The 24,067-nt window shown below is 48.9% G+C and overlaps 1 long non-coding RNA gene across 1 annotated transcript; it reads right to left on the bottom strand.

The window, feature by feature from the left end:
* Nucleotides 1–318: 318 nt before the first annotated feature.
* LOC110597563 (uncharacterized) lies at nt 319–6,499 on the bottom strand. The gene is made up of 2 exons (XR_002483312.3): nt 4,227–6,499; nt 319–2,274 (listed from the first exon to the last, which is right to left on the bottom strand). It is a non-coding gene; the product is annotated as an uncharacterized LOC110597563 (long non-coding RNA).
* Nucleotides 6,500–24,067: the final 17,568 nt, after the last annotated feature.

Consider the following 24,067-nt stretch of genomic DNA (forward strand, 5'->3'; position numbering starts at 1 on the left):
CATTCTTGGTTGCAACCAGAACAAAGTCAGTTTAGCCAGTTGAGAAGCTCTTGGATGTGCCCAGAGTGGAGCTGGGCCCAAGACTTGATGGACGTGGACATGTCAGCAGGTCCGTCACTGCAAGTGAGTGCCGTTGGTATCCTTGCTGCTATTTTCCCTGCCTTTTTCTCTCAACCTGTGCTTCCTTGGCATGGCTGTTAAGGCTAAAACTGAGTGCTGTTCTGGTGGCACAAGGCCACACACGCAGCACTGCCTGGATCTAGTCTGTCAATCTCCCTGATTTCCAATGGACACGGAGACACAAAGCCTAATAGCAGATAGGAGGAAAAATCCCATTTAATGAATAAGTTGAACCCTCGTCACTCATCGCCAGTGCAGAATACGACAGTGACTGCACAGATGGGCTATCTGAGGCCAAGTGGGCCTCCTGCTCCTCCCAGAACCTGAAGCTTCAGTCCACCACCTGGGTAGGTTGAAGGGAGATGGAGCCTGGGATGGCTGCTGAATTCACTTCCCCACCAGCTCCATCAAAGAGGGAGGAGGTCAAAGGGAAGTGGGAATGAGGAGGAAGAACTGTAGCTGCATGGGTGACCATCACTCCCTCCTTCCTGGATGCAGGAAGGAGATGGGCAGAGCTGATGGGAGGAGAGGCTGGATAAGTTTCCTTTCCTCCCGAGGATGGGTTTGATGTCAGGGAGATAACAAAGTCAGGTTCCCTGGGCAGGATTTCAGAGGTGGACACACTCAGAAAGACTTGGTAAGAAGAGCCGACGTGGCTGTCCTGAGCTTCAGTGTCTTCACCTATGTGTGGGGAGGCATCAGGACCTCTGCTCAGGGCTAAAGGAGAAAAGCCCCAGAACAGCATTCAGAGAATGCCCCCCACTTCCCTTTGCTTACACCCCACTGCCCAGTGATGTTTGAAGGCCCCTGGAAATGGCATGTCCTCTTCAGTGGGTAATAAGATTGTCACATTTGCCTGGAGCTTCTGGGTTGAAAACCTTTCCAGAGCCCTGGGTAGTTAGTTTATTGCAATATTGGTTCACACTCAGTTCTATTTTTAAAGACCCAGATGGGAACTTTGGGTAGATGAGTGCCAGCAACTGAATTCAGCTGCATTTCAGTGTGGGCAAAGAAGCAAACAAAATGGCGGCCCATTGACCATGAACTAGGAATGTCGTTGCTCACTAGGCCTCAGGAGAAGTGGTCATGAGGAAGAAGTGCCTGATCTGGAGAAGCTTCTGAGCAGCTGGGAGTCAGCTCTACCAAGTGAAAATCACAGAAGGACAGTAGTCAGTCTAAAATATCTCGCGGATCTTCACCTGCTGAGGCAAATTTGGGAAGCCCCTCAGGACCAGGAACCATTCTTAGGGGATCCACTGCTTCCTTGTATTTTTTTATGATGAAATCAACGGAGCAAAATATAATTCATTAAATGCCCCAAATAGAAGGAACTCAAGAGGGATTGATTCCTAATACAGAGCATCTACCTGGTCAGTAGAGCTACCTACCTGGAGGATTATATACTCAGGGAGTCCTAGTCCTGCATTTGAGGTGGGGCCAATCTTCTAAAAAAACTCCCCCAGTCTCTTTGGTAAACATCTCTGGTGAGAACCACAGATCTCACCCACTAATCTCATCTGCCATTCTCCTGAAACCCTGCTGCAGGTGAGCCATGATTTCCTGGAGCAGAAACATCGTGAGAGTGCCGCCCATTCATTCCTTCTAGCCGCCATGACTTCCACGTGGCCAGAGGCGAGTCTGGCCAACCCCAGGCTCTGTGCTGGGAGTTTCTGCTCAGCCCTGGGTGAGGCTCCACCTTGGTCCACACACAGCTTCTTCCCAGGAGTAAACAACTCCCAGAGCAGAGAGGCTTGCTGCCCTGTAAGTTGGAGGAAGCCAGATAGAAGAGGGCCTTTAAGCAGGACAAAGGGCAGCAGGTGACCATTCAGGCACAGAATGCACTAGGGGCATTCTGTGAAGTACCTGGGCTGTGGGAGGCATGACCAGTGCAGGGACTCGGTGACTTGTTCATGACTGGATCCCAACACCTCTGGGAACTCAGGGCCGAGGGTTCTGAATGGAAGACGGTGCCTTCCCTACTCATCTGTCAGTGGATTCTTAGATGTCTCTCTCCATCTTCCTTCTCTACCTATAATCCTCTTCTCCCTCATCCTGCAGAACCTGAAATCCAGGGTGTTGGCCCTTGATGCAGGTACTTCTCACCACTAGAGGCTCTGGCATGTGCCTGCTGTGTAGATGGGCAGGTGTCAATGTCTGAAAAAGAAACAGAAATGTCGACGACATCCCCATGTGTCACATCCCCCATGTTTCCTAGCACCCAGTACAACAGTTTAGCTCAAGTCTCAGTCCAAGAGTCAACATGGGCTGCTTGGACTAGAGGCTGTCAGGAGGCCATATCCGCCCCTGCCTCCACAAGCAAAACACGGGGTGCCACCTCAGTCTCAGGGTCCTTGGGTCTGCACACATATTTGAGCTCACCCCAAGAAGATGACAGCATTATCCTGGGTACTGTCTATTGTCTGCCATTTCTGCTAGCATGTGCCTGACCCTGGGAGCACAGTAGCATTCACGTGCTTTGTCTTTAGAAATGATGCTCAGGTACTCTCATGGGTTTGAAGTGGAAGCTGTAACTGTTGCTTGTCACCCTAAAATGATTTATTTCACTTACTTGTTTTCATGTCATTTTGTCCCCCAGGACTAAGTGGTATTCCTTGCTCTATTCCCAGCACCTCTCCTAGCCCAGGACTGACAGATTAAGAGCTTGATACAAGTTTGTTAAATGAACAAGTCAAAGAATGGATGAATGGATGGATGGATGGATGGATGGATGGATGGATGGATGGATGGATGGATGACACCTAGCATCATCTTCTGTACTCAGTATTCCAACTGTTTCCAGCTGTGTGCTGAAATTGCCGTCTATAAGCCTGATTTTTCTCTGCCTGCTAATTTAGACACTTTGCCAACAGATCAATTATAAAAATCTGTGTTAAATAGGAAACACAGCAGGATGCAAATAGCTTTGAAGGCAGACATCCCTGGATCTGAAACTTGGCAGCACTGCCGAATTGCTCTGGGCAGATCGCTTGCCCTTCTGACCCTGCATAGACAGAAGCCTCCAGGGAGCAGGGGTCCTGAGGGGTGCTCATGTTCCCCTGCAGGGTCAAGGCCCTGCTGTTTTATGTTCAAGCAGAGGAATGCCAGCTCTTAATAGGCAGAGTGGCTCAGGGGCCAGGGGAGTCTGGAGACTCAAGATTCGGTGGCATTTAACCCAGCTGTTTCCCAGCCAAGCCTTGGCCCCGGCATAGCTGACCTCCCTGAGTGGGAGTGTGGCCTCCTCTGGAGGTCAAGAATTCTGACAATTAAGTCCTCGGCCTTCTCTACTCTCCTGCTGCAGGGGATGGAAGCCTCTCTAGGTGCTAGCCGGGGGTGCCTGAATTCCATGCTAAATTCATACTTGCCAATTAATCACTCTGGCCTTTTCATTTTCATTCTCCTGAGTCTCAGTTGAGCTTCATAATAGCCACTTCAACCCACTGTCCTTATATTTAGTCCTTATCCCATGTTTACAAATGCCTGCTATCCTGCACCAGCTAATGAATACCTTCTGCTTATAACCATCCGGCTCACCACCAGACTGCTCCGGTACACAGAACTGGGGCATCTGGGCTCCACCTCCCACCAGGAATGGAGTCCTCATGGCCAGACAAGCAGTGTTTATCCATTCCCAGAATCTCAACTCAGTATCTTTGATCTCAGACAATTCTTGGAACCAATTGCCACGGGTCAGTCAGTTTCTCCATGAAACTGATGGTAGAAATTTCCAGGCAGGACAGTATCCAAGAGTGATTCTGTAGGACAGAGGGGCAGGATATACAGTGGAGGAGAGGGAGAAATTGAGCTGCTATTCCAAAGCCCAAAGCAGGCCTAGACCAGTCCCAAGGGATGAGAGAGGATCTTGGAGATGCCCCATCTGGGGTAAGAAAGTTCCCCTTCATAGAAGGCCTGGCCATAGCAAGGTGGTGCCATAGGGAGCTGTCACCAGCTGAGGTGACATGTTTCCCAAACCTGATGGGGCTCTAGGTAGCACATCAGGAGCCCTGCCCCACAAGCACTTGTTCCACAGCCTGGTGTGGCTCCCTGCCCACCCCTTCCCAGGAAGGACCCAGGACCGAGTACAGCTGACCCACCACGTCACCCCTTACCTTCTCCAGAGAAGTCTGGAATTGTTAGGGAAGTCGGCCCCTGGAGGTTGGGGTGTCCACGTAACTTGCCCATCAGGAAGGACAGTCAGGTCTACCCCAGAAACTGCAGACAGGAAGCCCGTCCACAGAGGAAGGACAGGGGTAAGACAGCCAAGCAGAGACGGAGGGAACAAGAGGCAGAGACCTGGAGACTCTCTGGCCTCCACTTTCAAGCCCCCTCTCAGAACTCAGCCAAACCCACAGCCTCGGGTCGCCAGGACTCGCTGCGTCCTTGGAGCATTTTATTTCCACTTCGCTTCTACGGCTGCACCCCAAAGTCCCGACAACAAGTTAGGCACAAAACCAGCCTTCCTGCTGCCTCCTCCTGTTCAGACGGCTGCTCCTTGCTCCTCTGTTAGCTGTTTCCTTCCTGTAACAATAGCCCCTTCCCCAGATGTTTGTGTCCTTGATGGAGAATCCTTCGAGAGATTCGGAAAGCTACACAGACTGTGGTCTCAGGTTTTCCTTTGTCCTCATGTGTATCCAGGCTTTTCTTTCAGGAGAGATCATGTGATAGAGTGAAAGCCCAAAGCTTTTGGTGTAGGCAGAACTGGGCTTGAATCCCTGCTTCCACTACTAATAAGCAATTTGAACTTGGTCCAGGCACTCACTATAACAGAACCTCAGCAACTGCAACTGCATGATGCTGATGATGACATCTCTGGTGCGTGGTTAGGAGAGAAGGGAACAATGTCTGTGGAGTGCCTCAAAGAGGGTCAGAGGAGTGTTATTCCCAACCTGATTGTCATTACTCAAATAGTTGAGGCCATCTCAGATCCTCTGTCTTTGCAGTTACAAAAGACAGACCCTTTCCCTGCCTGCTTGATCCATCTTCAACCAGGAGGGGAGTGAGGGATCTATTGTTCACACAAGGCTCAGGGATGGCAGGAACCAGGTCATAAATAAGTCCCTGGGACACAGGTTTTGACTTTCTTATCTGGTGCCCTCCTCTACAAGATTCTTTTCTGAATAACCCCAGAAGAAACATTTTCTTCTGTCAGTCTTAAGAAATATCTTTGATGGGGTTCTTTTTTTTGTCTTTTTTGTGAAATATGATGTATTAAGAACTATGTAATGTTTTGAACGACCAACAATTAAAAAAAAAAAGAAATATCTTTGATCATCTTCAAACCAATCCTCCTGATTAGGGTGATTGGCTTTTGACTGAGGCTAATGAATAGGTCAACCTTAAGGGAACTATAGGGACACACAGAGAAAGGGTGCATTTTCCCAGAAAATCAGTGTGCTCTACTGGAAGAGGGAAGGGATGGGCAGTGTCCACTCTACCCTCTGGCTAAAACCGGGTGACTTCTTTCCGCCCTCGATAGTGTGTCTCCTGCTGCATGTTTGGTAGAGAGAGACTCACATTCCCTCCGTTTCCTTAGTTCCTTCCACAGCCCTGATTCTAGATGAAAATATACCAGCAGTCAGCCTCCCGGATGCTGTCACATGAGGAGTGAAGGAGTCCACTTTAACTGGGTGATCAGCATGTGTCCCCCATGGTCTTGCCAGGACAGATGAGGGCCACAGTAGTACGGTGGCAGTGACCCAGCCATATGAGGTGAGTCACTTTGGGCCAGACTCTGCACTCCTAGACCATGGTTTGCTCAACAACACATTGGATCCCAGGTCTTTCTGGAAACGACAATATCTCTGCAGTATTCCTCGGTAAAAACCAGGCAAGAACTCTCTGCCATTTCCCTCAGTCTTTTTCTTTTCAGTATTCATCTACAGGGGCATGAACATTGGAGTCCAGAGCATCTTGGAATTCCTCAAATTCAACTCAGAAACAAGAAAAGAGAAGCTTAAACCAGTAAAGAGTTTTCAAACAGCAAATCCTTTCGAGAATGGATTTAGATAGGAGCCCGGCCCCGCAGGGAGCTCACCATGTGGGTGAGGGGGAAAGAGAGGGAAGGACTCAACTTCAGAGTCACCTGTCCTGCTGGCCAGCAGGGGCCTCTGACTTCCGTGCACCTCCCTAAGTGCACATCTCTCGCCCTTCTCTTGTACTGTGGGCCTCATTTTCAGAAAAGGCTGGGGCTTTGGAGCCCCATTCACAAACTAGGAATCGATGAGCAATTTTTTTTGCCTGGACCAGCTTAGAGAGTGGCAGGACAAGGAACAGGAGTCCTAGTATCTCATGAGAACCTGGATTCAGCTGACACTGAAGACCCCCGGCTCCACCCTGCTGCCCACAGCGGCACCCGCTGTCACTCTCTGTACCGCCTACCGGGTCGCTCAGAGCCAGCGGGGGAGGCAGCCTTCCATACACATGCAACTTCCTGTCCACATTCCTTAGGCGATGCAGGTATTGGTGATGGAGAGAGAGACCTACAACATTCTGGTTGAGGAAAAGAATATCGGTGGTGTGAACCTCCCCTTTGGTTTACCTAGCTCTATCCCACACGACAGACTCTGGCTGGAGATTCACCACATCCAGCTTCTTCCTGGGCACACGATCAAACTGTAGCTTCTGAAATCTTCAAACATGAGCCACACAACTAGTTCTGAAGAGTGAAACATGGCATCTGTGATCCACCAGGTCCAGACGGGACCCCTCAAATGCCCAACACAGTTTTCCGTGTCCTTTCCCTTTGGTCACCCCATGGCTGCATGCAGAAGACAGCAGAGAATTTCCAAGGCCCAGGGGCCACCCTAGCTGCTAACTGAAAGGCAGCTAGCTAAGTTAGTGAGTCACCTGAGCTCGGCTCAAAGTCACCCGCCCAACCACATGGGGCTTTGTATCAAAGGAAAAAATTTTAATCGTGTTAAACCACTGAAATCTGGAGGTTATTTGTCATAGCAACTTAGCATTAATTACCTTGATTAACACAGTCACTCAGTCGAAGGGTGTGTTCACACCGCGAGCTTCACCCCAGGGTCAACCCCTTTCACTGACATCAGGAAAGCAGCCAAAAGAAGCAGCACACCCAGACAGGGTCCACTCTGGGAACTGGTCCTTCTGCAGGTATTTGGACCAGTGACCACGGATCAGAAGTCATGGTCTGATCTCAGTCACACCCTCTGAGTCCTTTCAACTCTGCCAGCTCTCCATCTTCACTGCCCCGTCCCTGAACCACGCCACCATCGCTGTTTGCCTAGCAGTAACGTCCTCCAGCTCTCCCGGCCTCCAGTCTTCCTCTTCCTGACCTCACCCAGCAGCTGCTCTGACCCACCTAAAATTCCTGTATGATCAAGTGAAATCCCTTCAATGTTTTACAAATAAACACAATATCTCAACTCAGCCCTTTGTGACTGACCGTCCCCCACTCCTGCAGTCCTCGACTACCCCAACACACACGTGTGTGCGCACAAGCACAGGTGCACATGCACAAGTATGTGCACACACACACACACACACACGTACATGTGCACACTGGCACGCACGTGCTCCAGCCATGATAGATTTCTGTTATCTGCAGTCACTGTGTTACCTAGTTACTGGCGAGTTTTTGGCCTTAGACACTATTTTATCTTTTTACCCTCTTGGTCCTCTTTCCCCTGGCCTCACTGGTTTTCTCAGATGTCCCCCAGCACACATCTCTGGGGGTCTTCCCTGCTCCCCACTAGGCTGCATGCTCCTGGAGAGCACTCTCCAGGGCAGCGTGAGGGCCCATTCACTCTTCAAGGGGCTGAGACTCGGCACTGGCACCAGAACACTGGAGTGAAGAGCCAGACCCTTTTCCCCCTTGGGCTTCAGTGTGCATGACAGTAAAGACCCCCGGGAACCCGATGGAGGGCTGAAGTAAGAAGGAGACTCACTGGCATCACGCTGCAGGTGGAGTACCAGGTCTGTTCCAGGTGCTCCACTAAGTTTCACCTGGATCATCTCATTCAACCTTCAAAACAGTCTTGAAGTAGGTATTATTACCCTCACTTCACAGACGCAGAGGTTGAGGCCCAAAGGAGTTAAGTGACTTGTCCAAGGACCCACAAATGTGTGAGAAGATCAGTATTTGAATTCAGAGCCGATCTCTTCAAGCCCTGAGCTCTGGCCAGGCACGGTGTGGATGGAATGAGCAGAGACATGTAAACGGACAGAGACGGTCTTCCTGTTGTGTATAGACTTGACTGAATTTATGTGTTCACGTAACTGATTCCATCTCCTGGAGAAGGGAGGGCGCCCGTCCCGTTAGTCTCAGGAGCTCCAGCACCTACCCCAGGGTCCAGCATGGATCCGGTGCTTTAGACAAGTCGGTTAAATGAATAGAAGGAAGGGAAGAGAGAAGGGAGAGGGGGAGGGAGATCAACTCCGTGCGTGGTGGGGCTGGGGTTCGCCTGGTGCCTGTACAATCCCACACTACCATAAAGTCAATCGCAAACCAACCAACAAGCCTCACCTGGGGTTCGAGTAGCTAATAGGGGAACTCCATGGATTTGAGGACTAAAAATCGTTCTTGGTATAGTTCAGTGTTGTACCTGCTGAGGCTATTATTATGGGTTAGAAGGTTAAAAAGCAAAGCTGCTTTTATGTCATTTAGGGAAGCAGAGTATAAAACCAGGCACCCTGGAGCACCCTGGAGCACCCTGGACTGCTATGATTGTGGGGGGAGAGAGAGTTCCAGTCCTGCCAAAGGCCCCGCCCCGACTCCCTGCAGCCTAGCAGCCAGCAGAGGCGCTGGGAGCCTCCCCCTGAGAGGGCACGGACCTGGTGGGAGTTGGCAGCCCCAGTGAGATCCTGCCTCCTGCTGCCTGGCAGGTCTTAGGGGTCTCCAGCCCTGGCTTTCACCAGTAACGCTGACATTCCTGAGTCAGGGCACACTGGTGCCATCCATGTCGAGTGTGACTAGTGAGTAACGCAGCAACTGTAAAGCTAACACACAGGACTCGCTTACCCAGATGGGTTTAATGGCTACAAAAATGATGCCCAGGCAGGCGCCACCCTTCTCAGAGAAATTGGTTCTCATTCCTAACGTAAGCTCTCTATTGGTCTTCAATATCTCCCCCAAAATGGCGACATTCCTGGTGAGTGCCTGCATTCTTCCAAAAATGTAAAACCAACTTCAAAAACTGAAGATGTCATTGCTGAGGACCCCTGAAGGGTGGCTCCCGGCCCCAAGGCCGGGCTGACGTAGGGAGCTGTGGGCCACCTGTGGCCGTGGAGACCTGGAGCTGGATACAGGAGAGAAACGAGTGTCTCATTTTCTTTCATTTTAAGTAATTTAACCTTAAATCTAAGAACTGAAATGGAGAAAAATATTCCCCCATTAATTCAATGTCACCGAAACACTTTTAAGTATGTTTGGAGCCATGTCTCAGGTATATGAATCTATTTTTCAACTGCAACTTTTATGAGATCCTAGTGTAGATCAAGTGCCATGGAAATTTAGCCTCCAGTTGAGAAGCATCACGAGTGTAAAACACACACGGCACGTTGCGGGCTTAATGCAAAGGGAAGGATGTAAACTACCGCACTGAGAGTTTTTTTACTGATTGCATATTGAAATGATAATAATTTTACTATTTGGAATGGGAAAAATATGAGTAAAATTATTTTCATCTGCTTCTTTTCACTTTTTAAAAACGAGGCTACCAGGAAATTTTGAAGACTATATATGACTCACAATATATTTCTACCAGACAGCCTTGCTGCAAAGGGTGTTTCCAAATGAGGCTGATCATGTTTCCATCAATAGTCGTTTTGTGAGAATAAATCTTTAGCTTCCTGGAAGTTAAAAAGTGAAATGGTTCCGTTGGATGCAAAGCCAAAAGGTGTCTTGGAAAGGCTTCTGGAAGAGAGAGGTCGACTGAACCCAGAAAGCACCTTGGGGCAGCTTTCAACTGGGTGGTGACCACCCACCCCCACCCCCCCACCATTCCACCACGGGTAACGCCAGCTGTGGCAACATGACAGCCTCACCCTTCATCCAAGCCACCTAAACAATTTCAGAGGGAAGAGGAGTCCCATTTCATGGCTAAGAAAATTGAGTCTCCAGGAGAACAGGCTTCATGATGGAACTCAGAAGAGAAGGAGCTGTTCTTCCCACAACTCTCCTGGCAAAGTCTTCCAAGAAGATTAAACAAACCAATGTAAGGTTTTTTAAAAAGGCAAACTACTCCCATAATGGTGGCTGTTTAGGCCAAGCTCCTGCCTTCCCCACACCCGGGACACCCAGAGGTGCGCAGGGATTGTCTACGAGCCATGGCAAACAGGAGCTCCCACCCGGGGCACAGACTGTGCCAGGACCCTCCCTGCCACACCAGGAGGCTTCTCCTGGGCCCAGGAAAGGCAGATGAAGGGCACATCAAAGCCAGTCATGGTGCGATGGCATGGAGGTGAGATGCCACCTGTCCTCGGCAGTGGGCGAGTAGTAGGGCCCCTTCTGATGGAGTGTGTCCACTGAGCCGTGGGGTAACTCGTGACAAGATGTGCCCTGTGTGTTCCATCTGTGCATTTCACACTGCAGCTGTGCACTCGCAATGTGCTGCCAAGAAGAGACTTAGAGGGCAGCACTGGCCTGGGCATCACAACATTACCATTGTCACCATCAGCGTCAACGAGAGCAATGACAACCATGATGATTCTTTGAGACCCTAAACTACGGCCAACACTGTGATTGGTTCTTCATCCTCCACCTCCCTTGACCTCCATCTCTAGGCTGGGACAGTGGCTCTCCTTCCTGCCTTCCAATGGTACTCGCTGCCTTTTAGTTGCATGTTTACGTGGAGAGACTACAAGTAGGACAGAGAGGGGCCTGTCTGGGACACAGGCAGTAGACCTTGCAAGGATGTTTGTTACTGAAGTGACTTTGAGGGCAATGGTGCCAGGGGTGGGGTTGCCTGGATTCCACAGCTGGACTTGGTCCTGAGTCTCCTGACACTCTGGCCTGGGTTCCTTCCAACCCACCAACAAGAGCTGACCATCTGCTTCTGGGTGTGACCCTGGGCACTCCATGGCCTGGGTAAACTTCTTTCTTCCTCTAGGCCAAGACTCTCCCAGGTTTCACCAGCCACACCTGCACTTTGGGAGGTGTCACACGTAAGTGGCTGCAAAAGAACAGGAAGGTTTCTGAGTCACAGGAGGCTGTGAAAAGGCACCTGACCCTGGTGTAATCCAGACTGTGGTTCCAGTAATGTGGGGAGTCCAAGAATCTCCAAGAAGAAGAGACCTGAGAGTCAGAAGGACAGACCCTTACCATCCCAGTGCAGATTTCGTACTGAATGCAGAGTGCAAATTAATCCATTATTCTCTCCCCTTCTCCTCCTATGGCCCGGGCCCTGTATCTGAGGAGCAATTCTGGGTTCACTCTGCATCCCCACCTTTGGTCATGGCGGAGGCCCCTTCATGGTGGACCTGGGTGAGGGAGCCTCAGTCAACCTGCTCGGGCCCCTCCACCCCGACCCCACAGGCTTTCTCTCCACGTTTACAAACCCAGGCCAGTACCTCACACTCACCAGAATGGCCACTACCTAAGTAAACTTAGGTGAAGTGTGGGTGAGGACGTGGAGAGATCAGGAGCCCGGTGCCTGCTGGCCAGCGCGTACCCAGTGCAGTTACCATGGAAAGCAGCTTCTCAAAACTTAAATCTAGAATTGTGCACTTCCAGACCATCGGTTGGTTCTACTTCTGGGTACATACATGAAAGAATTGCAGCAGGATCCCCAGGAGATGCTTGAACAGCCGTGTTCACGGCAGCATTTCTACAATTGCCAAAAGGTGGAGGAAGCTCGCCATCTATTAACTGAATGGATAAAAATGGTAGTATATGCACACAAAGGAATACGACTGTTTGTTTAAAAGGAAAGAAATTCTAGGATATGCTACCACACGGCTGAAACTTGAGGACATTGTGCTGAGAGAAACAAGACGGTCACAAAAGATAAATGCGGTCGCGTCCACAGAGGTGCCGTACCTGGAGGAGGAGAACTCAGGGACAGAAAGAGGAACAGTGGCTGCCAAGGGCGGGAGGAAGGGGGACAGGAGATGCTTAATGGGCGCCAGGTTTCATCTCTACAAGGTGAGAAGAGGTCTGGGATGATGGTGTGAGGGTGGCAGGACAGTCCCTTCCTCCACTGGTGACGCTGCTGGGGCCACGCACGCTCCAGTCTTGCCCATGGGATGAGGCCTCTGAAGCCCACACGTGGCAGTGCATCTTTACCCTCGAGCCTGCCTCTGCCCCTCCCTCCCTGGTAGGTGCCATTTGGGAGAGAGAGCAGTTGCCAGCTGAGTCACTGAACCACGCACTCTGGACACCGGGCTGGCTGTTGAGGATTTGCTTTCCATTGTCTGACTGTGTCAACTTGTCTCCACATGATTTGCATTGAACCAAGTGACAGGGAACAGGACAGACCAAGAGCAGCTGGGACATGGAAACCAGGCAGACAGAACCCAAGTGAATTGGAGCAGGTGCTGGGACAATCCTAGCTCTGGTCACACAATTCGTGAAGCTGGCAGGAGCTCTGTGTCCTCTGCAAGTGTTCATCCTCCAGAGGGAGAGGAAGGCTCGGCTGGCCCTGCTCACTCACATGAAAGTCAGGACCCAGCAAAACCACTTTGTTGAACATTTGCTTTAGATATGGGCTTCGATTCCTCCTCATTCCCTTAGGACAAAGCTAATAATGAAGTTAAGAATAATGAAGTTCATTGGGGCACGGTGATACATACCTATAATCCCAGTGACAGGGAGGCTGAGGCAGGAGGATCTCTAGTTTAAACCCAGCCTTAGCAATTTAGGGAGGCCCTAAGCAACTCAGTGAGACTCTGCTCTAATAAAATACATAAAAGGGCTGGTGTGTTTGAGTGTTTTGATATGAATTATAAGAAACAACTGTTTATCTTTTTGTACCTTTACCCTATGCTCAAAGTTATTATTTTATGACTTCAGCTAATCTATTCTTTATCTCTAATCCCACAATAGCTTCAAACACATTGTGAGAAGAAAATCCTGGCTTGGTGGTTAAGAGTCCCTGGGTTCAATCCCAAGGGACCTAGAATTGAAAGACACTCCCTCTGTTTTGCACCCAGTAGCATGAAGCGTTTCTGAATAAGGAGTGCAAAGTTCCATCCAGGGTAGCAGGAGGGAGAGAAGCGGCAGAGCAGGCGGTACGTAGCTAAGCAGCACACACAACCGTGTAAATCAGATACATCTGTGCAAAAACCTGTGCCCATACACTCACAGCAGAGCTGTTCTGTGCACGAGTTCCTTTAGGTACAAGCCTGCGTCCTCACATCAATATATGGAACACACTCACTTGAAGGTGAACTTGCATTTGCTTCTAAGTGTGCACCTGCACCTGTCCCCACATAGTGAGGGTCCATCCTAGGCTCAGGCCTCATCCATCTCCTGGGTTTCCTCTTCTCACTTCCAGAAAGGGAAAGCGTCAGAAAGAAATGGAACATGTTCCCTCCACATGGGGATCCTGGAAAATGTATTTCTGGGGATGGGGGGAAATTTTTGTGTTATGATTAAAAATCTGGTGTTTGAGCCTGTCCTGGATCAGTTCAGGTGCCTCCCTGGCCACGCTCAGCTGTACCTTCCTGTTGTTACCAAAAAATATTCAAGGAAATCTCTGCAATCCATAAAACTCTATACCTTTAGAAAGCAGGTTCTGGTTTTATTAAAAACAGAGCCAAGTGTCCTCTTGCCGTCTTGGGGACTGGTCCACTCTCAGACTGGTGCTCTTTCTGTCACCTGGCCCTGCTGGCTGCTTGGCTGACCTGGACCCCTGGATGGCTTGTGCCGAGAGTATCTTGCCCGACGTGTCTCTCCCATCCTGGCCTGTGCCTTTCTCCCTGGGAGGCAAGATGCCCCTGGTTCTGCTTCCCCTGGCCAGGCCGTCCTGCGGGTCCAGGAAGGCAGGTGGAGGTTGCTGCTGTGCGCCCATTGGCTTCCTGAGGGAATGACCCCATAGGCGTTTTGGAACTAGCGTCTCCAAAGACTGACAAAGGATGCCTGCAAGGGTGTCCACAGCCTGTGAAAGCTGACTAACAAACAAGGAGCTAAGGAAGAAACTCTTCTCCCCTCCCTGCCGTGGTCCCTAACCTTCCTATGGCTTCTCTGAAGCTGTGTCACTATGTGAGGAGCAATGGCCAAGCCACCATCCACTGACGTGAATTTTATTTCTCTCCTCTCCTGCCTCACTTCCCTTTCCCCGTCCGTCTTGCTTCCCTGGAACTGCGCAAATAAAAAAAAAGCAGTGCTGTGCTAGGCTTTTCCTCAGGCTCTCTTTTCTGGAAAATGCAGGCCGGGAGAGTCTTCCATCACGTTGAGTTCCTGACTCTGTCGCGGTGGGGAGTGATTTGCATCCTCTGAGTGTACGTTGGCTGGCCTGCAAGATGGGGCTCATTGACCTTCTCCACTTCTGAGTTAAGATGAGTTGAGATAATGTATGTGGAAATCTCATCTTTCCCAATAACAAACGCAGGTAGAATATATAAGTGATCTTCTCCCCACTTTGCATATCTCACACTGGGAATTCTCTCATAGGGTATTTTTTCAAACATTAGAATCTTCAATGATGGTCAAGAAAGTCATAAACTTATCCTTTTGGTAAAATTAACTAAAGAAGAGTTTGGGTTGAATGGGTAAAGGGAAATCAAAGGCAGTGGCAGAGCAGGAGTTTTCCAAGAGTTTTAGAGGCGATCCAAAGGGTGAAGTTCAAGGGGTCCCTGGCCTCCTCCCTGGGCTCCACACAGCAGTTATCAGGTCCCGTGGATCGGGCGCATTCGCAGGGTCTGCGTGGCCGATAGCAGAGGAGAGTTGGGGCTTTCACCTTGAGTGTGGGGTAAAGGCTTCAAATGAGCTTTGAATATACACAGCAATTTTTTTTTAACTGAAAAGTTACTAGCCGAATCTGCTAGTCACTTTTTCAAGACCTAATCCCCTACTGAGAAAAAGTATGAGAAGGAACAAGAATGTGAATAAAAGTTCAAATAAATTTGTCTGAGGGAACCATAAAGTAACCAGGGCATGCCAGACCTGGGCCGCAGCTCTGCCCATTCACAGCATTTGTCTGGCATTTCCTAGGACATAACATGTTGGCTTGGAGCTTTTGGGTCTCACTGTAGAAATGAATTATGTAAAAAATTAATTGTAGTCTCAGAAGGTGAGGAGTAGGGAAAAAGGACAAATATTTGAGATGAGGGTTAAAATTTTTACGTAACTGATGAAAGACATCAATACACAGGGCCCAGAATCCTTGTAAATCCCTAAGTGGATCCATCAACACTTGTGTGTGCCACACACTGAACCATACACAATCACACACTGATCATTGCACACGCGTGCACACACAGGGGGGATATCAAAGTAACTTTGCTGAAAACTCAAAGGAAAAGGAAAACTTATTTAAAGCAGCAACTAGAGAACATACACATTACAGTCCCCAAACCATAAGATTGACAGTGAAATTTTTAGCAGAAATGATGGATTTGGGCACAAGTCACTTAGAGAGATTTCCTGACCCAGGATTTTCTTCTCACAATGAGCTTGACGTTATCATGGGATTAGAGAAAAAGAATTGATTAGCTGAAGTCATAAAGTAATAAAAATTTGAGCACAGAGTAAAGGTACAAAAAGATAAACAATTGATTTTTATAATTCATATTAAAATACTCCAACACACCAGGGGTAAGAGATTACAATTTATCTTGTTTCAAAAAGAAAGAAACTAATAAAATAGCTGGATCATTATTTGATGTTGAACATTGAACTATATATGTGAAAAATTTTTAGTAATGGAATCCTCCAACAGGTTTTTAAAATAGGTATTATTTCAAATACCATTAAAGTTGAGGAATAAAAGTTAAATAACTGAACTGCTCACACAGGTAGGAAATACTGGCAACAGGTCTTTACCTGTGACTCCCATCTCCTCTCTACACTCTTAACCACCATATTGAGCCGCTGGTGCTGGGGGAGGGTAGTGAAATGGAAAATAAAGAGCAGAGCAGCCACTACTAAGAATGGTCCAGTAAATGGCATTGATAACCTTGCTTCTTATAATACAATATGAGTGTTTTGCTTGAATTTAAATTGTTTTACTTAATTATCATAAATACATTCACAAACCCTCTCGTAGCCCATTCATAAAATCGAGCTCTGTGTTTCTAGGAGGTTTAACATTTCTTGGCAAGAAATTCTGCCTTCGTGTGAAATTCTCAGGGACAGAACTCTTCGTTCGGGGAAGGTAGTGTTTTTTTGCCAGGGTGGGGAAAGGGAAGGGATGGATCGCTTTGGATCAGTCATGAAGTCTGTGGAGAATTTAGAACAGTGTCATGATTCTTTGGGTCATGACTAATGGCCTTCAATGGTATGATTTTGCTCCCTGTGGGCTTTTCAAAATCCTAGGTATTTTTGGATAGTCACAACTGGGAGGAGGGTTTGACTGGCCTACAGGGAAAGGCTGAGGACAGTTCTTTGGGAAGACTGCAGCCCTGGCCACCAGGAGTGGGTGACCGTCCCAGGGACTGCATGACCAGGTGCTGCTGCTGAGAACCCAAAGGTATGAACTTTCGGATTTCAAAGAGAGAACATCCTCTGACCCAGCTCGGGCCACCTGTCTACCCTGGTCTGGACAGCCAGCTCTGGGCAGGGGCCAGGGTGGAAACAGCGCTGTCCGTCGCTCACCCCTTTGGATGGTGTTTTTTCTTCACAAATTTTCAGGCGCCCTCATCTTGTGCCAACGGGCTTCACAAAGCCTGGCTTTTGATCATGCCCATCTCTACCCCTTTGCCCTTTCATCCACTTAGAACACTTATCCACTTGTCCAAAGGAAATCCCCAGGCCTCAGGTATGTGGACATAGTCACTCAGGCGCATGGCAGCTCTTCTGCGCTCCTGGAGCACCTTTAGATCCCAGGAACCAAACCGGGCTCTAGGACGCAGAGGAGAGTAAGGCAGCCCCTGCCCTCAGGGAACCCCCAAACCTGTGTATCTTTGGAACAAACAAACTAACTTTGATTAATTTTGTTGAGGTGTTTCTGATCCCACGGTTGAGGTGTCCACAGCCAGGCCTCCTGAGGGTGACCAGGTAAGCCGAGCACAGCAGCTCAAGTACGCCAATGGCCACCGTTGGTCATACAAGGGCACGGGCGTCCCAGGAAGAAGAGGTAGGAACAAAGGCCTAGAGGCGTGAAACGCTGCACGCTGCATGTCACTTTGCCCAGACAGCTGGCTCTTGTTTATTTCTGACCATGACTCACCAACAGGGGGTTCCCACCAAGGGGTTCTACCTCCTGCCTATCTGCTGCCCTGTCCGACTTTCCCAGCTGGAAATCAGGTAGAAATGGCAGGTGTGAGTGCAGCAGCCACCACAAAGTCACCTAACTGCTGCAGAAAGCGTTTGGAACAGTAGTCTCAGCTCTTACATTAGGACAAAGAATTCCTCATCAATCCGCGCTCACCACCTCTCAAGACAGCCTGTCCACGGCGTGAAGAGCTTTTGGGGTTGAAGCACTGTGATTCGGACTTGTCAGCCTCGTGTTCTCAGGGCACTGCCGCCCCTCAGAACAGACTCATTACGGCTTTGCTCGCAGTGTCTTCTGGGGATCAAATACGGCTCTGCCTCCCTGGACTTTCTCTGCCCCAACCTAACATCCCCTGGGCAGAGCTCCCAGACTCATCACATGACCCAGTGGCTGCCAGGGATGTACAAGTGAGTCACCTTGGGTTCCTCCTCCTAATGGACGCACAGCGCACAAGTGCAGAGAGTACTACAAGAGAACTGTCAATGTATCAGGGAAGAGTCCTCCTTACCTTAGGGAAACTGGGCATATGGAAAACTTCAGGATGCTGTAGGGGTATAGAAGATCAGCAGCGAGCCAGCCTGGAGGGACACGCGTGGAGCGGGAAGGCCTGGGGCTCAGAGCTGCCACAGGTGAATTGCAGGGACTGTGCGCTGTCCACCTCCCACCTGCAGATGGACCCCCTGGAGGTGTGCAGTCCACAGCCTCTTCTGCCTTACACAGTGTCCCTGCTGTGGGGGGATCATTCAAGGTCAGAAGGAGGAAAAGGTGATTGAGAAGAGGTAAGAAATGGCACAGGTTCCTGGAGAACTGCTCGTCACTGTGAGCCCAGGGGATAGCTTTGAGGGTGAGAGTAGCCAGGATGGTGCTGCAGGAACCTGGCAGAGCAGCAATCCCCAAGGCGGGTCAGGCAGCGTGTGCTGGAGCCTGCTCACATGGGCTCCTAAGATCCAGTGTCACCTCTCTTTCCCAACTTTATGTTTAACCACCTAATCTTGGCAGCATGAAGTCGGTGGTGTCGGGGACAAATGCTTTAAATTGGCCTTTTTTTTTTTTCTCCCTGAGGACTTATTGGTGACTACTTGGCCGCACAACAATGATCCTCAGTCACTCCTCAAAAGACTTGGTGCCCAGATACTCTCAGGCCTGGGACAGACTCCTGGACTCTGAATTCTGTGTCTCCAGCTGGACCTTGTTGGTCTCTGACCACAACTGGCTGAGCCATGGATGCCCCCAGCTCTCACACATTGGCCTGAAGCCTGCAGATGGCCTCCATGTTGCTCGTACTAGGCTCTGGGTGTGTTGGTATATGTGCATGAGGGAGGGGGAGGGTTTCTTTGTGCCTGGAGTCCTTCCCTTCTGCATGACTGACTGCCGTGGGCAGCCATCAGAGTCTTTTGCTGTGTAATTGACCATGGACCTTCTCTGAGTAGTCCACAAGGGCTCAGCCCTGCCCATGACACTGTCCTGTCCTAGACTCCGGACATGTATTACCTTGTGGAATTCCCACAAGGCGTGTGATAGGTAACATGTATCACAGAGAGGGCATGTGTCTTGACCTAGACACACAGCCAGCAGGGAAAAATGGGGGACCAGAATTCAAACAGGCCCCTCCAGAATCCATGCTTTTCCAACATAGTGAACTGCCCGAGACAGGACGTAGTGCATATCTTGGCTGTTGGATCACAGCAGCCTCTGCATTGGTGAAAAAGACTTTGGGTTTTTTTATTGGGTGCATACCATGTTGGCCCTTTGTGTGTGTCATCTTAAGTCATCCTGGTCAGTAACGTGCACTGGACCTCAGCTGGTGTGTCCTCCAGCCTTTCACTTCTTCAGTAATGGCCTTCTGAGCTGCTGGTAGGAAAACCACTATTCCATCATCAGGGTCTATGTCATTCAGCAAGGTGACCTCCCTGCTGCTCCCAGTAGAGAAGCCATCAAAGCAAAAGCCAATCCAATGCAGCACGTCCCCTGGCCCAGGGACTGGACCACCAGTGAGCCCAGGACCAGATTCAGAGCAAGGAAAATGAGGCCCAAGACCTGTGTTCCCACTGCAAGAAAGGGAGTAGCTTTCTTTCCTACAAGGTTTGAATCTGGGAAGGGGAAGGAAGCCTGAAACTAATGGTAGTTTTTTGTGCTATGGAAAATAGGACTCATCCAACATTCAAAAATAATGTTTTGCTATTCCAAGAATTGTATTTTAGGAAGGAAGGGGAGTAGAGCATTGTTTCATAATATACCATCAGCTTAATAAAATAACTAACAAAAGTAACACATCCCTAAGACATGCCTCCAACAATTACCTTTTTTAGCTGTTGTTTGTATAATTTTATTATCTACCAAATATAAATGGCCATGGGAGATGGGGCAAACAAAGGGTTTCCAGATGTAAGTTTCTTAATTTTTTAATGAATAAATTAGAATGGGGTATAATCAGATTATCAATGTAACAGCTTCACTAATCTGGGCTAATTTTTCTTGTATTTTTATGTATCCAACAGTTATCTTGAGTTATCAAGGGCAAAAGGGTCTCACAGAACTCAGAAGAGGGAGAAGAGACCTAGAGGAGCCACAAGTGGAGAGGAAAATTGCCACCCACAAGGACATAAGCAAAGAACCTTCAAGAATGGGGACTTCAGAGCTGTACTAATGACATGCCCTTGAAAGGGTCATAAGTAGATTGGAGTCTCCAGAGGAGGAGAACCAAAGGCTTTACAGAGATACACAGGATGGGTCACCATAGGCCATCTGCAAGCTGGTTGGATGGCCTGAGAACCAGGAGGCCTGACGTCCAAGGGCAGAGAAGATGGGTGCTCCAGCTCCAGGGGAGAGTTTATCCTTCCTCACTTTCTTATTCTACCTGGACCCTCAATGGAGGGGATGAAGCCCACCCACTTTAGAGAGCATGCTTTTCTTTACTAAGTGATTCAAATGCAAATTATTTCCTGAGATTCCATCGCCCATATACCAAGGAAGAACTTCACCAGCTATCCGGGCAGCCCTTTGCCCAGTCAAGTTGACATAAAATTAACCATCACAAAAGGGATCACAGCATCTGCCCAGGAGAGTGAAGCCCTGAAGACCTGGAAGAGGATCCCCCTTTGCTCCAGGGAGTGAAACACAGTGACCCCTGGGTAACAGGCTTGACTTACTGCAAAGCATCCATCCATCAGCCCACCTTGCTGCTTGGTATGTGACATGAGGTCCCATGTGGGATGGAGACTGAGTCCCTCACTAGCCCACATGCTGCTTCTGAGAGCAAAGCCATCCCCCAGAAAGGAGGGGTAAGAGATGGAGAAAAACTGGATTGTAGCAAACTCCCTGGTGCTCCTGGACCAATCCACACCCAGGCACTTTGGTTATGCGAGCCAATATGTCCCCATTTTGCCTAAGTCCTTTGGAGTTGGGTTTTCTGACTCTTGTAATCAAAGGAGTCTGTCTGATGCAGTTGGCATGGCTACCCTTGTACTACAGAGAGAGGAACAGAGCTCTGAGGGCTTCCACCCCTGGCCCAGGACCACATAGGGGATCCTGGCAGGGTGGGATCTGCCCTGGCTTGCCTGACTGTGAAGCACTCATTCCTCAGCAAGCCCTGCTGCCCAGGAGGTGCCTTCTCCCCTGTGCCGGGGAGGCTCCATTCAGAGCTGCCTTCCATCTCTGCTCCCTTCCCTTCTGCCAGGCACCCGACTCGTGTCCTGCGGCATCATCCATTCATCATCCATTCATCAAAGGTTTTATAGGGACTGGACATTAGCGGGGGGTTTGTAAAAGAAGCAAATAAGACATAGTCCCTTAGAACAGTCCATCGGCCCCTGTCTAGCCTCCTGCCTCTGATTTGAGGTCGACCCTGCAGCCAGGCACACTCCTACCTTCTCACACTCTCGAGTGCGGTAGCCCTTGAAGGTCTCTGGGGGTCACCCTTCCTTTCTTCCCAGCGCTGCTCCTTCTTGTTCCCCTGTGGTCAAGTCCTACTCGTCCTCCCAGGCCTGGCTCTCTGCTGTCCTCACTCCTTCAGCCAGAATGTGTCTCTTAGACAGCTCTGTTAGCTTCTCTGTTCACATCTGTTTTTCCCATGAGACGGGGCCACTGGAGAGCAGGGGCTGCCTGGTGACCTCCTGTCCCTAGAGGAACACGACACTCCCAGGAAGCGCAGTACAAGTTTGTTGGACCCCAGCTGCAGTCGGCGGGCTAGATGACCCTGCAGATGCTTTCACGTCACCCTTTCTCCTTATGATTCAATTGGGCCCGGTGGAGTTTTAGTGCTCAACTTAGAAGCAATAATGCAACATGACTCTAAGAAAACCTTCTTAGATCTCATTTGGTGCTAGTTCAGTCTGACCCTTCCGGGGCGGGTGGTCCCTAGGGTGAGGGGCCTCTGGTGGCAGTTTCCTGGGACCCAGAGCTGGGGGTTATTTCCACCAGCTCCCATTTCCGACAGTGCTCTCTCGGTGCACTCGGGGTCCTTTAGAAGTTTGGCTTCCTCACCCTTGTCTACTGCACCTGGTGTGACAGGATCCTGGGCTGCTGGAGAAACCAAATCAGGGCCTCTGGGTGGCACGTTGGTCCCTACAGTCCACCGTGGCTCTGATGTTTTACTCAATTTTCCATCACTGTGTTAAACTTGGAAAATCAACTGTACTTCAAAACTAGAAGAATGACGATTTGATTTGTGAAATGGAAGAGATCCTTTTTCCCCTGATGAGAATCTACTTTGTAATTCCGTACCCTGGAAGATTCAAACGCAAATTATCATTTACTAAAACCAGGAACTGGGAGGTGCCCAACCCTGTTCATTTTTGCAACCTCAGGCAGGCTTCTGGCCACCAGAGTCTTGGGGTCCTCTCACAGTGAGGCCAGGCTTGGGCAAGTCACCCTCTCTCCTGCCACTCACCAGGCATTCCCACAGAGTCCCCAAGAAGAGGACATAATTATGCAAATGAAGAAACTGAGGTTTGAGGATTTAAGTAGCTCTTTCTTGAATTTGTGAATATTTTATTTAAATTCATTTTAACTGATTCATAAAACCATAAAATTTGTTCATATTTACGGAGTTCCATGAGATATTTTAATACATTTGTACACTGTGTGATGTTCAAATCAGGTTAACCTTATCCATCTCCTCAAACATTTATCATTTATGACAAACACATTCAAACTCCTTTCTTCTAGCTTATTAAAAGGCACAGTGTGCACTAGCACCGAGAATTTCTTATCGCCACCTAACTGTAACTTAGTACTCACTGATCCAGTCTCTCATTTGTGACTCCCACCCCTGGTGCTAATATTCTGGTGGCCAACATCCTAATCTCAGATGCTGTGAGATGCACCCAGGAGAAAGATGATGCTGTACTCGTCTTTCTAGGTCTGGCTTATTTCACTTAACATGATGATCTCCTGTTCTATCCGGGCTGTCAAAATCACAGGATTTCACTCTTTTTTGTGAATGAATTGTATTCTGTGGTGTATCTGTACCACATTTTCCTTATTCACTCATCAGCTGATGGACACGTAGGTTGTTAATATTTCTTGGCTACTATAAAAAATGCTGCAAAAAGCCCAGGAATGCAGGTGTCTTCTCCATACCCATTTCATTTCCTTTGGTTATATACATGACGGGGTATAGCTGGACCATGTGGTGACTCATTTTCAATGTTTTGAGGAACATCTGTATTGTTTTCCATAATGGCTTTACTAATTTACATTTTCACCCAACAGTGTTCAAGGGTTCCCTTTTCTCATGTTGAAATATTTTTCTTTGGGTGACTTCTATTATAAATCGCAGAACTACAATTTAAACCCAGGCACACTCAATACCACATCCTAGTTAACCACACCAAACAAAAAGAGCTAAAATTGTGCTACCTCAGAGCTGTATAGCTTCATTGCAGAGGGAAGTAATATCTCTCCCAGTTCCTTTACCATTTGAACTCATTATTATAGCATTCTTTAAAATGACTCTTTAAAAAAAAATAAGCAGCCTCATTCAAACATTGATGTTTTAATGTTTGATGTCTCACTTATCTCTGAGTACCCAGGAGTTTTTCAAAGGCCCCAAGTATGCTGATAACTTCATAAATGCAATATCATTAGAAAGAAAAGGACCTATTATGATTTAGATATGAGATACCCCCTAAAAAGCTCATATGTGAGACAATGCAAGAAAGTTAGAAGGTTAAATATTTGGGTTACAAGAGCCTAAATCTAATCAGCATATTAATCCACTGACGGGGATTTAAGTGGGTGGTAAGTATAGGCCAGTAAGGTGTCTGGAGGAGATGGGTCACTGGGTCGTGACTTTGGGGTATATAGTTTGTCCATGGGGAGGGAAGCGTCCTTCTGCTTCCTGGAAGCCACGCGCTGAGCTCTTTCCTCCACCATAGAACCTCATGATGTTCTGCCACAGCTCAGAGCTGTTCTGCCATTGCTCAATGGAGCTGGCCGTCTGTGGATGGAGATTTCTGAAACCATGAGTCTCCAGGTAAATTAATCCTCCTCTAAAATGGTTCTTGTCAGATCGCCCACATCAGCCCGCGTGGGACCAGGCTCACAGCAGGCCTAGGTCCACCCCTCCACTGGCAGGCACCGGCCGGAGCCCAGCCTCCAGCACAGGACACATC

Source organism: Ictidomys tridecemlineatus, chromosome 7 (genome assembly GCF_052094955.1).
Source record: "Ictidomys tridecemlineatus isolate mIctTri1 chromosome 7, mIctTri1.hap1, whole genome shotgun sequence".
NCBI lineage: Eukaryota > Metazoa > Chordata > Mammalia > Rodentia > Sciuridae > Ictidomys > Ictidomys tridecemlineatus.